The sequence below is a fragment of the Podarcis filfolensis genome, assembly GCF_964270895.1.
Source record: "Podarcis filfolensis genome assembly, chromosome: W".
NCBI lineage: Eukaryota > Metazoa > Chordata > Lepidosauria > Squamata > Lacertidae > Podarcis > Podarcis filfolensis.
In genome coordinates this window covers 37,867,967-37,882,505 of record NC_139619.1, presented here as the reverse complement: position 1 = coordinate 37,882,505, position 14,539 = coordinate 37,867,967, and the positions used below count along the sequence as shown (strand labels likewise).

General features: G+C 45.6%; 1 pseudogene across 1 annotated transcript in view; it reads left to right on the top strand.

Annotated features, from left to right (window-relative positions):
• LOC310753811 (inositol polyphosphate 5-phosphatase OCRL-like) overlaps window positions 1–2,870 on the top strand; it is an 863,084-nt pseudogene extending 860,214 nt beyond the window's left edge. Inside the window, exons 15-16 of the transcript in view lie at window positions 2,536–2,647; window positions 2,731–2,870. The product of the transcript in view is annotated as an inositol polyphosphate 5-phosphatase OCRL-like (transcript). The remainder of the gene's footprint in view (window positions 1–2,535; window positions 2,648–2,730) is intronic.
• The last annotated feature ends 11,669 nt before the right edge of the window (window positions 2,871–14,539 follow it).

Genomic DNA, 14,539 nt, shown 5'->3' with positions numbered 1-14,539 from the left:
CGCTAAGCACTTTGACCAAGCAAGTCAGTACTTTTTTTAAAAAATAATTCACTGAGAAATTAATGAGCAAGGCAGTAAGCAATTTATTTAACGTCAAAGCCAATTGTTAGAGACAAAAACGACACCACTAGTACTAAGTGTCTTTCGCTTACTTAAGATAATTAAAACTACCTGGCAACCTGTAGTGTAAACAGGCAGTTAATGATTCAGAACAATATCCCCAGCTCGTGATGCTGCAGGCATACCTCACCTAAAATGGCCGCTGCTGCTCTGCCACGTGGTCACTTCAAAATGGCGGCACCGGGCATGGTAACCCAGGCAAACGATAACAACTCTCCCACGTGGAGTGCGTGAAGCTTTAAACCGCTGCTTTATGGGGGATAAAGGAAGGCCTCCCAGCCACTGTTTTTAAAAGTTTAGGAAGCCTCCCCGCTTCCCCTGGCAGCCCAGCAAGAAAATTATTCTAATAACCCTCAGCCTGAGTATGTAAGGCCCCCAAGCCGCTGTTTTTTAAAGTTAAGGAAGCCTTTTAAAGTTAATGAAGCCTCTCCGCTTCCCCCGGCAGCCCAGCAAGAAAAAACTATTCCAATAGCCCTCAGCCTGAGTACGTTACCCTTTCCTATGGCAGGCAAATTGCCGTATGTCCCACAGCTCCCCAAAGCTGCACAGCAACAAGGTGAAGTCCCTTGCAGGGAAAACAATTGGAAGCGTGGACGAGCGGCTGCTTCTGCTCCACCGGCTGAGTTAATGCGCTTTGGCAGTGGCCGAAATGGGCACAGATGAAGGGAACGCTGTAAGAAATATAACCCCCCCCCCCCCAGAGATTTTCTCCAATGCCCCAGTGATTTCAGCTCAGAGGCACAAAGCTACAGTAGATCGCTACACAGGAAGAAGCCCCCCCCCCAAGTGATATCAGCTCTAATTTCAGCCGGAGGCTCGGAAAGGAAAAACGTTCCCCGGAGGAACCAGTAGCCAGCCGAGGTAGCAAGCAGCAATAAGGGCTGCTTCACGTCGCAGGAAGCAGGCGAGTAAGCTAGTGTTAGTTAAATTCAGCTCCGGTCCTCCGAGTCTTGGCTTGAGCCCAGCAGAGTATAAAACACCCAGAGTGCGCAACGAAAGGATGAGGCAGGTATGGCTACATTGCTTTATTATTAAGCTATGCTGAGAGCATACAAATATGCATCTTGCCTCTGTGAGACGCAGAGAGCAACTCCAACAAAGAAACGACAGTACAAAGGAAACAGGAAACCAGTAAACATCACATCCCGTCTCCCTTTCCCATGGGAATCCAACAGTATCTGGACTGTGGAATGAAAACATAGTCCTGTGACTACCAGCAGCTGCTCAGTGAGGGAAACAGAAACCAACAGCTAGGACCCAGCCAGCCAGAAATCCTTTCGAAAAACGAATGCAGATAAAATCTCAGGAGAACAGCTGAGGGGCGGTCAAAGCAGCACAGCTAAGGAGGAGGAAAGAACCAGGAGGGAGACTCTTGCTCGGAGCTTGAGGCAGCAAGCGGACGCGATGAGATCTCTGGCAGCAGGTCCAACGGCACAAAAACTGCTGTTTAAAAATAAACCCAGAAAAAAGGAAGCGCTAAACCAGAGCAGCTGGAGCGAAGAAGAGAAGGAAATCCTCGGCCGCGCCGGCCCTAAATAGCCCGGGCCATGCCTCCCTGGCCAGCCAATTGGCTGGCCAGGGAGATGACACGTCCAAGGATTCCCCCAGTCTCTTGAGGGCTGTGATTCAGCCCCTGCGCACTTGGGGAGGGCGTGGGGCCCACAACCCCACCTCCTCTCCAGCTCGAAAGTGGCTTTGCAGCAAGTAACAGGAAATCCACTAAAACATCCCTGAAAGCCAGTAAACCGGCACACTGGCAGGAGGGTTAGTCTGGTCTGGGAAGCCTTGTTAACTGCAGAGGTTGCTGATGTCTCCTTTGATAACCATCCCTCTCAGTTGTGGAGGGGGGTGGGGTGCGCACATGTTGCCTTTTTGCTTTCTGACCAGGACTTGTAACAATAACCCACCTGTTTCAGTGAACCTCGCTTGAATTTCCAACACAGGAAACGCCCATATACTGAATCAGACCCCTGGGCCATCTAGCTCAGTATTGTCGAAATTGACAAGCAGTGGCTCTCCAGGATTTCAGACAAGGGATGTTCCCTACCCTCCTGGGAGATGCTGGGGGTGGAACCTGAGACTTTCTGCATGAAAAGCAGAGCAATGGCCCTTCCCCCAAGATATCTCAGTTGGTAGAGCATAAGACTCTTCATCTCAGTGTCCTGAGTTCGAGCCCCACCTTAGGCATTGCAGGGGGTTCGATTAGTTAACCCTTGTGGTCCCTTCCGACTCTACAGTTGTATTATTCCCCAAAGTTCGCAGCAGAGTTCTAGTCCGGTTACCATTTTAAACATTCTTTTTTTAATGCCAGGTCTAAACCTGCAAACATAACAAGTACACCGTGCTAGTGATCCATGCCCCTCCTCTAGCAAAGCTCTGCACTGAAACTCCAAACCGCCCCTCCCTGTCTTGCAGGTGATCTGCCAGTTGCCGTGGTCGCACCAGAACGTGTTCCGCTTCGTGATGGCTTTCCTGCGGGAGCTGCTGAAATACTCTGAGAGCAACAACGTCAGTGGCAACATGCTAGGTAAGGCCTGCCTGTCCTGGCTGGGAGCTGGCCTTCCTCCTGCTCCCGCCTCCTCTCATGCAAATGTTTTCGCTTCCCTGCAGCCACCCTCTTCACCAGCCTCCTGCTACGGCCTCTGCCCAACGTTCTGTCGAAGCAGAGCCCACAGGAGAGTCAGCGTGCCATCGGCTTCCTCCTGGGCTTCCTGCTGGGGGTGGATGACTACGAAAGGTGCCAAGCGTGATTGGAGACGAAGTTGGGAGGGAAGAGGCAAGGCCCAGCCTCTGTTCTCTGGTGCCACGGATGTGAATTGGTTTCCTGCCCTTCCCCTTGTGCCATCTTGCCATGTGCCAACTCCCTTCCCTGTGCTTCGCCCTTTCCACCTTTTCCTCTTGACTCCTGACACGGTTGCACACTTGGCTTTCCACATGGTTCCAGGGCATTGGCAGCAGGTTCAGGGTGCTTGGGGAGGGACCCTGTTGGAGGACAGTCATTCCCCTGCCCATCCTACTACCACCACTGCTGCTCTCAGTCCCTGCGCAGTAGTCCACGCTCTCCCCTTCTGCTGCAGCTGAGCATGTGCTACTCTTGGTGGGTACCAGGCATAAGGATTCCTGGCCTGTCCTGGGATTGTAGGACTCTTTCTCTGTCCCCCCAGCCTTGATGCTCATCAAGAAGGGGCAGGGCAACCACTGTGGCCCACGTACGCCTTAGCCTGCTCTCTATAGTTCAGCTATCTGTCCCCATTCTGCCAAGTAGAGTTCTAGGGTGTTCATTCTTCATGAAACACTAAGCACTGCCTAAAGGGACCAGGGAGGAGGAGGGGGCGCAGGCTGGGCAGCAGGCGGGAAGCTGAGGCAGTGGGTACAGCTGGGTTGGGTTGGGCTCCCCACCCGACCCCAAGTTCTGCAGCTTTGTCTTTCTGGTTTTCTGTCCTGGATTCCTGTACTTGGTGCACACACACTCTTTTTTAAATTGTATAAATTATTGAAAAACTGTTGTTTCAAAATAAAATATCCATTGTGCAAAGATTGTTCTGGTGTTTGGAGGGGAGCTACACTTGCCTTTGCTGGTTTCTCCACTGCTCTGAAGCTCAGCCAGACTTTCCAAATGTAGCCGCCTTGGGCCCTCGCAGCACACATGAGAGAGAGGCTGTGGAGAGGGAGTGCTGCATGGGGCATCAGGTCGTGCAGATACCATGGAATCTGACTTCGCTCTTCACAACAAGGCTTGCAGGTGCAGAAAGAGGGCTACATTGCTTTCCCAAGGTGTTTCTCAATTGCTTTTCCTTCCTCCTAGATGTCTAGTTGTTCTTCTCAAGGGAGTCCAAAAAATGACCAAAGGAGACTGGAGCTCTGAGAGCAGTTATGGAGACTGCAGAGTCTGGATGGGAGCTCTTTTATTATTTATTTTCATTTGAAGTGGAATGGAGTGGAGGCTAGATGGATCACTTTGGGGGGGGGGAGCAGGTGGAGAGCAGTGGAACGGGATTGGGAACTTCCCCCTTCCCAACTGAAATAATCCAACTGGGCACCCTAGGAATTGGCAGGGCCAACCTGCGCATGAGGCGTTGCGAGGCCATTGGCTCAAGGGGCAGATCAAGGTCCATAGAGCACCATGCTTGCAGCCATGCCACTATTGTGACCAAGTCATGCCCTTGTGAGGGTTTCGGCAACACAACCTGCTCCTCTCCAGCCTCCTTTCCTAAAGGAGAAGCAGAGGCAGGGCTCAGGGTGTTTCTGCCTCAAGCAAAAACATCCTCAGCTGGTCCTGGCAGTGGACATTAGAAATTGCTTTCGATATGGAAAAGAGTGGAATGAAGGAAAGTGGGGGAAGGGAAGTGTGTTAAAGGAAAATGGATGAGTTTTCCAAACTAAAATTGGGATTGAAGACAGAGCTCGATTGAGTCACAAAAGGGGCTTCTGCCAGCCCAGTGGAATTTCCGGCTCCCCACATCCCAGTGTCTTAAAACACAAGAAGAGCTTGGGGAGTCAATTTTGTGCATAAGGTAGATGTTTGGCATGGTCTGTCCTTGATGTGAAAAGAGGATCCTTTCAATATTTACTTTGGTGAACTACAGCTCCCACAACAACAACTCTGAAGGTGACGCAGATGTTCAGAGCGGGGTGCTGATAATGCCAAGGTCCTAAGTTTGATCCCTGTATAGGCCAACTGCATTATTCCTGCATTGTAGGGGATTGAACTAGATCAGTGGTTCCTAATTGGCTAATTACTGAGGACCCCTTATTTTTCAAAAGCCAAGCCACAGACCCCCTACTTTTGAAAAATTTGATAACTCTATGTTAGTTACCTCTGCAAAGCAATTTTTTGAGCAAAATGTGGGGTAATAAGCAAAGGATTTTAGGTATACTAAAAACAACAAGACCGCCCATAAAATGTATGCTATTGCCATGCCAATATGAGAGAAAATTAGTTGGAGGGAGGCAAGGGATGGGGCCACGGACCCCTGATTGGGAATAACGGAACTAGATGGTCCTCGGTGTCCCTTCCAACTCCACAATTCTATGATCCTGTGTCTTAAACACAAACCTTGAGGAATAGTGTGTGTGTGTGTTTCTGTTTTAACTTTCCCAGCCTTTGCTTTATTCTGATTTGCGCTTGTGTCCCTACTCCCCATGTGTAGAATTGCTATATGTTTGGATTTTCCTGGACATTAAAGGGTTTCCTGCATGGACACGCCGAATCTGATACCGCAGTTCGACTGCCAACTCCAAATCGCCCAGGATGCGGCGCCCGGCCCCCCCAGGACTCGCAAGCGGGGACATCGTAATGGACCAGTGAAGTGGGGCCAAATAAAATCACTCTCATTTCAAGCTGAACAGCTTAGAAAGGAAAGGCAGCTAGAAGCAACCCCTGAAAATTTGCTTCTGTGTCTCATTTCCTGCCTTAATATAAATTCCATGATAGTGCTCATTTTCAGCGTTTTGTTTTTGCCCCTCTCTGCTTCCGCTACTAATAGTGGTGGTTCCACACCGATAAATGTGTGGGAATCTTTTGCAAAAACCCTCAATGTTTCTTCCTTTTGCCTAACTCAACAGGTATCAATAGGTGAAATCCTTGGCTCCTGCCTTATCCCTGTTTGCCATGACCCTCTCGATTTGCAAAATGATACCTGGTTTTATTCATTCCTACCCCAAAATGATTCTCTCCGCACCCTTGGTTATTCCGGTTACCATAACTGGGGTAACCAAGTGCGCAGACGCCCATCTCTGGCCATTGATTTGTTGACCCCATACGTGGCGGCTTTTAATGTCACTTGCGCCCGTATGGTCAATTGCACAAAAACCAACTGTGTGAAAATGGGCAAGGATAATTTTAACCGCTCTAATTATGTAAATATTTCCTATGTATATAAATATACAGAGCTGCCTGAAGGCTGATTCTGGTCGTGTCCAGGCTACACATTCAATTATATTCCAGCAAATATTAGCCATGGCACACCTTGCTGCTTAAGCCGCTTGTCTATCATTTTACCCCAAAAGCATCATTTGTCCCGCTCTCGATATCGCCGCTCTGTGGAATTGACTAATGATTGTGATGATTCTGTTTCTCTCCCTAGCAGATCTGAATATATTTCTCTAGCTGTCTCTCTCTTAGGAGTCCCTGGATTGGCTGTACGGAATAGTATGAACATTAACTCTTCAGCTTGCTCCGCAGCAAAAGCTCTGAACTTTACCTCACAAGCCCTTCACCTTTTGAATAAAGAGCAGAGTGAACTGCAGCATGGACTCTTGCAAAATCGTGCAGCAATAGATTACTTGCTAATGCTTCATCATTATGGCTGTGAACAAGTGGATGCCATGTGTTGTTTCAATATTACTGACAATTCCAAAGCTATTCAAAAGCAAATCTCTCATTTGCGAAATCTCACACATCACATCAAACAGGAATTTGGATTTTCTGGCCTCTGGGATTTGTTTACCCAGTGGCTCACTGCCTGGTTGCCAAATCTGAATTGGCTTCGCAATCTTTTTCAATATGCTATTATCATAGTATGTATATTAATTTTGCTATGTTGCTTCATCCAATGCATCCCTGGTCTCATATGCCTTTGGTCTCAGTGTTTTTATCCTCCTCAGCCACCTAATAAAGTCATTGCTGCCTACTTTGCGAAATGGCAGCACCAACAGTAAACATTAGGGGAGATGTGGGCAGACTTATTTCGGGCATGCGCTGGCAAACCACGTATCCCGAAGTATTTTTGTCCCATTCACCCTGAAAATCACTTAACAGCATCGGTGGGCAGACTTATTTCGGGCATGCGCTGGCAAACCACGTATACCGAAGTATTTTTGTCCCACTCACCTTTAAATAAAAAAGAAAGGAGGAGATGATGGGAAGCTCTGCTTCTGCATATGACTGTGGCATGTTGGGAAAGTCTTGCTTCTAAGCTTTGTCTCTGCACATGCTGCACAAATCGTTCTGCACAAATCGTTCTAATACTAAGATGTTCCCTCATCACCTTATAATGTTCAGTTCACATTGAGTTCAGGAAAACATTATACTCTGACCCTGTTCTTAATGCATAGTTGACCACATCTATCGGAACGTAATTGTTTAAGTCTTGCTATATCAATCACTAGTTATATTTTAATTAGGAGGTTTTCATGCCTGTCTAGTTCTGTGCTCCCTTTCCCAGCCTTTAATCTATCGGTGATTAATGCCTATATGCAACCTTTTGCTTTGCACTTGTGTTAACCAATCAGCAATAAGCACATGTGTGGCAATGCTGTAATATTCAATAAAAGGGACTCCCCGAGACTTGCTCGAGAGATGCCTCCCATATGACGCTCACCACTCGTCTGTCGTTATTTCAACCCAACAGTTTCCAACAGCCAAATCCTGGCAATTCCAGGCGGATGGCAACCCTACCCTCTTGTGCCAGATTGCCTGGCATACATCACAAGCATCTAGTCACATAGACTATCCAGAATCCCGGAGCTAGCTGACCTGACTGGAAAAGTCCGCAACCAGAAGGAGGAGGAGTACCAGGAAGAATGGACAAAATTCAAAGATTATTTAGCTAAATATGTCAAGATAACCTAATTGGAAAAGCTTGCAAATATGAGACAGGCTTAGGATTTAAATATGTAAGGATAGGAATTAATATGTTTAAACTAGATTAGAAAGAATGAAAGATGTTAAGTGATCAAGTTATTTATTTATTTATTTTTTGAGAAGATTGATTTTGGAAAACTGTTAAAATGAAATACAATGAAATTCAACCAGGGGGATTTGAGGAAGTCACTTAACAATGTTATCAAGATTATTTTAATTACAATTAGGATGTATGTACATTTGTTTGTTTGTTTGTTTGTTTGTTTGTTTGTCTTACTTTTTTTGGGGGGGGAATTAATATACAAATTGGGGGAAAAACATAGATTATCCAGAATCCCAAGCAGCGACATTGTGAAACTTTCATAGGAATAAAAGGTAGGGGGGAAGGAGGCACAATGTCAAGCAGGCAACAGAATAAACCCGAGCACTGTGGGTCTAAAACCGGCCCCTGAATCTCTTGCTCCCCACTCTGCCCTTCTAACAATACCATTTTTTTGCTTGCTGGATGGCTGTGTGCAATGAGACCTCAGTCACTGAGGAAGGGTGCTGGCCCAGTGGTAGAAGTATGTGCTTGGCATGCAGGCGATCCAAAAATCAATTAAGAGCAAAATTCCAGTTCTCATGTTTTCTGTCGAAATGGCTAATTTAAAGGGGAATAGCATGGTGCCTTCCACAGAGTCAGACCATTGAGCCGCCGAACTCCTTAAGGGAGGACCAGAGCTCGCTGGTGATGCAAGTCCCAGAACAGTCTCCAGCATCTCCAGGTGAAACTGAAAACATCACCTGCCTGGAACCTTGTAGAGCCACTGCCAATCAGTACAGACAGTGCTGAGTTAGGTAGCTATGATCCATCCACCATCACCCTTTGCCCGAAACAAAGGCACATCGCTGGTCCAAATCTTTGAAAGACTTTCCCTGCTCACCAAGCCACCTGCCCTCCTTTATGCATTGCCGATGGCTTATCAAAGGGATCCTCACTGCAAGTCTCATCAAGGCAGACAGCTTGATGAAATCTTGGTGCCCTTTCTTACAAAATGCTAACAGGGACAATGGCACCAGTTGCCCTCTGGACTCACAGGGTGCAGCTGATTTTGGAGCCATCAACTGTACACATTTGGAATGGCCCTTGAGAAATGATAGTCTGCCTATAGTCAGCAGTTTACCACCTTGTTGTTTGTTAAAAACTTGAATAAAAAGCATGCTTAAAATAAAACAGGAAAAATGAAATTTTGCTGGCTTCTTGGGAAAAGAATAATGCCTAATTATTTGTATCTGCTTTTAAATGTTGTTTCTCTTCTCTTTGTCATGAGTTTTACTGGGTCTGTGGTCATTTTAAGTTGCTTACCTTCACTAAAATATATAAATCTACTCGACTGGAAACTTTTATTATCCAAATTCAAACCCACTTTTCTTTCTTAGAATGTCCTCCATGGAAATTAGATGAGCAAATGGATAGCAAACTTCCTTGAGTGGGTTCAATGTTCTAATAGATTAGATATGGACAGTCCTTCAGTACAGCAAAACTTGACACTTAGAAACCTTTGAGTCCTTGTTGGTACTAAAGGGTTAAGAGGTAACAAGTCGCTCTAATCACTGAGCAGCTGGAAGTCATTAAGCATCCAGGAATGTGAGTTAGTTTGTATAAATAGTCAGTTCACCCGTGTGTTTTCCCCCCTTTGACCTGACTCGCAGACTCAGTTTGTGGCCATGGGCGTGTTTGCTGATATGAGTTAAGTTTAGAGTAAAGTTTTCTTTATGCCGGAGATAAAAGCATGTGTGCTTTATCGCCAGGGTTTTACTTTTGTAAATAAAGTTTTTTCCTGAGTTCCAAAGTGCTTGCTCCAGGATTCTTCATTGAAAGGTACTGACTCTCCTGCCTTCTTCAACCACTGCACGAAATTCTCTGCTGAGATAAGATTTATGGCGTTGGAAGCGCACTGGACGTTTACTTAACATTAAACTAATTAAAGTTTAATGGACAGGTTATGGCTGTTTGTACGTCAAGAAGGAGATAAGGAGTGCAGTTCAGAGTGATTTATGAAAGGACTGGAGCGAAGACAGAAGCGGTTGCCGACAACGAAAGCCTTCAAAGCAGCTTGAGTCCTGCAACGTGCCTAGAAAAGGTTTTAAACAGGCACTGCGCAGTTTGTACTCGTTAGAAGACGTCTTATTCCTCAAGGAGCCACCTCAGCAGCTGGGAGACGGTCTACAGGTGTGTGAGTATCGTTCCTAAGCCCCAGGGAGGATGGCAGAGTCCCAGGAAAGTTTTCCTGTCCCGTTTACGCGACTCAATGGGAAAAATTGGCAAGATTGGAAGGCTAGAGTAAGGGTTTGGTTGCAAGCAAAAGAGTTGTGGAGTTGTACTGAAGCACCGCCTTTACAGGCAGCTGCAGACGCATCTGCAGAAGACAAAGCAGCAGCAGCAGCTTCACAGAAACGCGACAGGAAAGCCCAAGGTCTATTAGTTTTGGCAGTGGGACCAGAGCAAGTGCCTTATGTTTCTGAGTTAAAGAACACGCATGAGGTCTGGACGGTTCTGCAGCGGCTAAATTCCAGAAACACTGCGGGGGCCAAGATCCATGCTACAAGATGTTTGTTTGATTTACGTCTCCAACCGGGAGCGTGTGTGAAAGAACATATTGCCAAAATGGTGTCTGCCTTTAATCAACTAAGACAGCTGGGCATTCTTTTCTCTATGGAGCAGCAGTCATACATATTGTTGTCTTCTCTTGATAAAAGCTATGAGACTCTAGCTTTAACTTTGGAAGCTATGCCTTCAGCTGAATTAACCCTTGAATACATTTCTTCTCGGCTTGCAGATGAACAGGATAAAAGGCAAAGAGAAAGAGGTTTGTCTTCAAAGGGGAGTTGTGCTGTGCCTAAGAGTGGGGATGCTGAGTTTGAGAACACAGTAAATGCTTTTGCAGCTAGACACTGTTTTCGCTGTGGTTCCTCTTCCCATTTAATCAGGAACTGCACACGTGAACCTGGTCAAGACAGCACCAAGGCCGTTACCCCTAGTTACCAGACAAGGAGTTCCAGGGGACGTCGAAGAAGAGGAGGAGGTCGTGGCTACTCCCACAGCACACAGCACATGGCTTCAGCAATGGCGTTGATGCAAGGGTGTGGCCACGGCAGCAATCTACACTGGTTGATCGACAGTGGTGCATCTCACCACCTGGTGGCGCAATCTAGTGTCCGTTTGCAGAATTGCAGGCATTTGCAAACCCTTAAAGTTGTGACAATGGCAGATTCAACTAAACGTTCCTTAGAGACCGTAGGCACAGTGTTCTTGAATTGTTTGCATACAGAAATTGATGCCTATGTGCTAAAGGGAATGAAGGGGTGTATTTTGTCTGTGTCAGAACTTGATAGAGATGGGTTTAAAACTGTGCTTGAAAAAGGGGTTTGCACTATTTCAAAGAATAACGTATCTCTTTTGCAGGTGGAATGCAGAAATGGGTTATATTATTTTGAGACAAGTCCAGATGAAGTTGAACAGGTTCATGCTGGTTGTGTGAACTCGCCTACCCATAATTCTTGTGTTGATTTATGGCACCGCCGTTTGGGACATATTAATTTTCAGTATGTTAAAAGGCAACCTGAATTATCAGAAGGGTGCAAAATGAACAAATGTACTAAGTATTTGGATTGTACTGCATGCAAAAGGGCGAAGGTTCATAGATGCAGCTATCCCAGTTCAGATAGGAAATCTGACAAAGTATTCCAACTTGTGCATATGGACCTATGTGGCCCAATGCCTGTTGCTAGCATGGGAGGTTCGAGGTATGCACTGTGTCTCTCGGATGACAAAACAAAAGTCACATGGTTTTTTCCTCTCAAAACAAAAGCAGATACTGCAGAAACAGTTAAAAATTGGGTTCATGCAGTAGAACTTGAATTCGGTACTAGAGTACTTGCTTTTCAGACAGACAGAGGGTCAGAATTTACCGGGTCTGTGTTGCAGAATTTCTTTAAGAAAAAGGGAATTAAGCATCGTCTGTCTACACCTTATTCCCCCCAAGAAGGAGGCGTGGCCGAACGTAAAAACAGGGTTCTGCAAGAGTTGGCAAACTCTATGTTTGATTCTAAACTCCCTCAAAGTTACTGGGCGGAAGCCTGGCAGACGGCTACTCATATTCTGAACCGAGTATATAATTCGGTAATTGATACTACGCCATATTTTGCTTTATACGGGAAGAAGCCCAAAGTTAATTACTTTCGGGTGTTTGGATCTCAAGCCTATGTACTTATCCCAAAAGCGTTAAGGAAAAAGGGAAGTCCAAGGGCTAGGAAACTCATCTTTTGTGGGTACGATCCACACGCCAAATCTTGGAGGTTCGTGAACCCAGATGGGGATACTACAAGAGTAGTCATCAGTAGGAGCGCTGAATTTTGTGAGCATTCCGGATGGACTCACTTACATGCTAACCCTGACATTTTGAGAGATGATTTAGGCATTTATGCTGAGAATGAAAGTCCAGAGGGTGGTGAGCCAGAAGGGGATGGTGCACATGGTCCAGATGCAGATTCTGACCAGGCACAAGGTTCTTCTCCTAAGGTAGAGAAGCCAGAATCTAGGAGTGTTCCAACATCGCCAGTCAGTAGGCCTAGCAGACAGCAAAAGCGAAGCAGGTCGCCTGCAACACCAAGCCCAAGGGAGGTATCTAAACGGAGGTCTTTATCCCTAGGGGCGCATCCAGATATAAAGTCTGAGACAGATTCTGACAGCCAACGGTCAGAGGGGGCACAAGAGGAACAATTGCGCAGATCAAAACGTGCCACAAAGGATAAACCACCAGAGCGGTTTAAGGTGACAAGTGTATACGTAAATATGGCACAGTGTGAGCCAGATAGCTATATAGAGGTACAACAGCTTCCAAGCTCAGAAGCCGTAAAATGGCAGGAAGCAATGGAAAAAGAGATGGTTTCAATGAAGTCTCTCGGTGTGTTTACAAGTACAGAGCTTCCGAAAGGGCAACAAGCTGTAGGTTGTCGATGGGTATATCGTTTAAAGCCCACAACTACTGAGGAGTTGCAATATAAAGCCCGACTAGTTGCAAAAGGATTTTCGCAGCGCAAAGGTGTTCACTATTCTCAAATCTATGCCCCTACTTCAAGATCGGAGTCATTAAGAATGCTTTTAGCCTCTTCAGCTAAGAAGGGAAATAAGCTGTTTCATTTTGATGTCAATGTGGCTTATTTAAATGCAGACTTACAGGAGGAAGTCTATATGACACCACCACCAGGTTTTGAAGGAGACAAGCCAAACCAGGTCTGGCGCCTACACAAATCCATTTATGGGTTGAAACAGTCCGCCCGTAATTGGAATTCCTGCTTAAACGATGCTCTAGAGAGCATGGGGTTCAGAAAGAGCGCAGCAGATGCGTGTCTTTATCTAAAAGGCTCGGGGTGTGAACAAGAAGCAGTTTTGATATTTGTTGACGATTTATTATACAGTGGAAAGGACGATAAACTTGCACAACAATTTGCCACAAAGCTTGGAGAAAAGTTTCAGATAAAATCACTAGGCACTGTATCTGTTTATCTAGGAGTTAAAATTCAGCAAGATGAAAATGGGAACTATTGGCTCAGCCAAGAAGCTAAGATCCAGCAGTTGCTGGAAAGGTTTAAAATGGACAACTGTGCTGGTGTTAAAACCCCAATGGAGTTAAGTTACACAAAGGATGCTCAAGCCGAGCAACAGGCAGAGTTCAGTAATCCCGGGGTTTACCAGTCAGCGATAGGCAGTCTACTCCACATTGCACAGTGGACTCAGCCCGATATAACATATGCTGTCAACATGCTGTGTAGACAAGCTGAAAAACCATCAATGCATGCTTGGCAAGGAGTAAAAAGAGTTTTAAGGTATCTCCAAACTACCAAAAGGTTTCGCTTAAAACTATCAGCAGAGGGCAGCACACAACTTGAATGTTGGGCCGACAGCAGTTGGGCAGATGCTGGACCAGATAGAAAATCAGTGTCAGGAATGGCGATAAAATTTGGAAATGCACTAATTGGTTGGAGATCAAGAAAGCAATCACTTATAGCTTTAAGTTCAACTGAATCTGAGTTCAATGCATTATCAGATGTATGTAGAGAACTGGAATTTTATAAGCAACTGGTACAAGAATTGTTTGTAGAATGTTCCCTACCTATCAGAGTGTGGGAAGACAATCAACCTTGTATTAAACTAGCTAAATCAGGTCAATTCAAGGCACTCACAAAACACTTGGATATCCGTTATCAAAATGTATGCCAAAGTGTAAAACAAGGTTTAATTGAACTAAAGTATTGTCCAAGCAAAGAAAATCTCGCAGACGGTTTTACAAAAGCTTTGAGTCCGCAATCTCATAAATATTTCTGTTCAGGTTTAAATTTGAATTAAGGTTGGTACAGCTCAGTGTTACGAGCGAGAGGGGGTGTTGGTACTAAAGGGTTAAGAGGTAACAAGTCGCTCTAATCACTGAGCAGCTGGAAGTCATTAAGCATCCAGGAATGTGAGTTAGTTTGCATAAATAGTCAGTTAACCATGTGTTTTTTCCCTTGACCTGACTCGCAGACTCAGTTTGTGGCCATGGGCATGTTTGCTGATATGAGTTAAGTTTAAAGTAAAGTTTTCTTTATGCCGGAGATAAAAGCATGTGTGCTTTATCGCCAGGGTTTTACTTTTGTAAATAAAGTTTTTTCCTGAGTTCCAAAGTGCTTGCTCCAGGATTCTTCATTGAAAGGTACTGACTCTCCTGCCTTCTTCAACCACTGCACGAAATTCTCTGCCGAGATAAGATTTATGGAGTTGGAAGCGCACTGGACGTTTACTTAACATTAAACTAA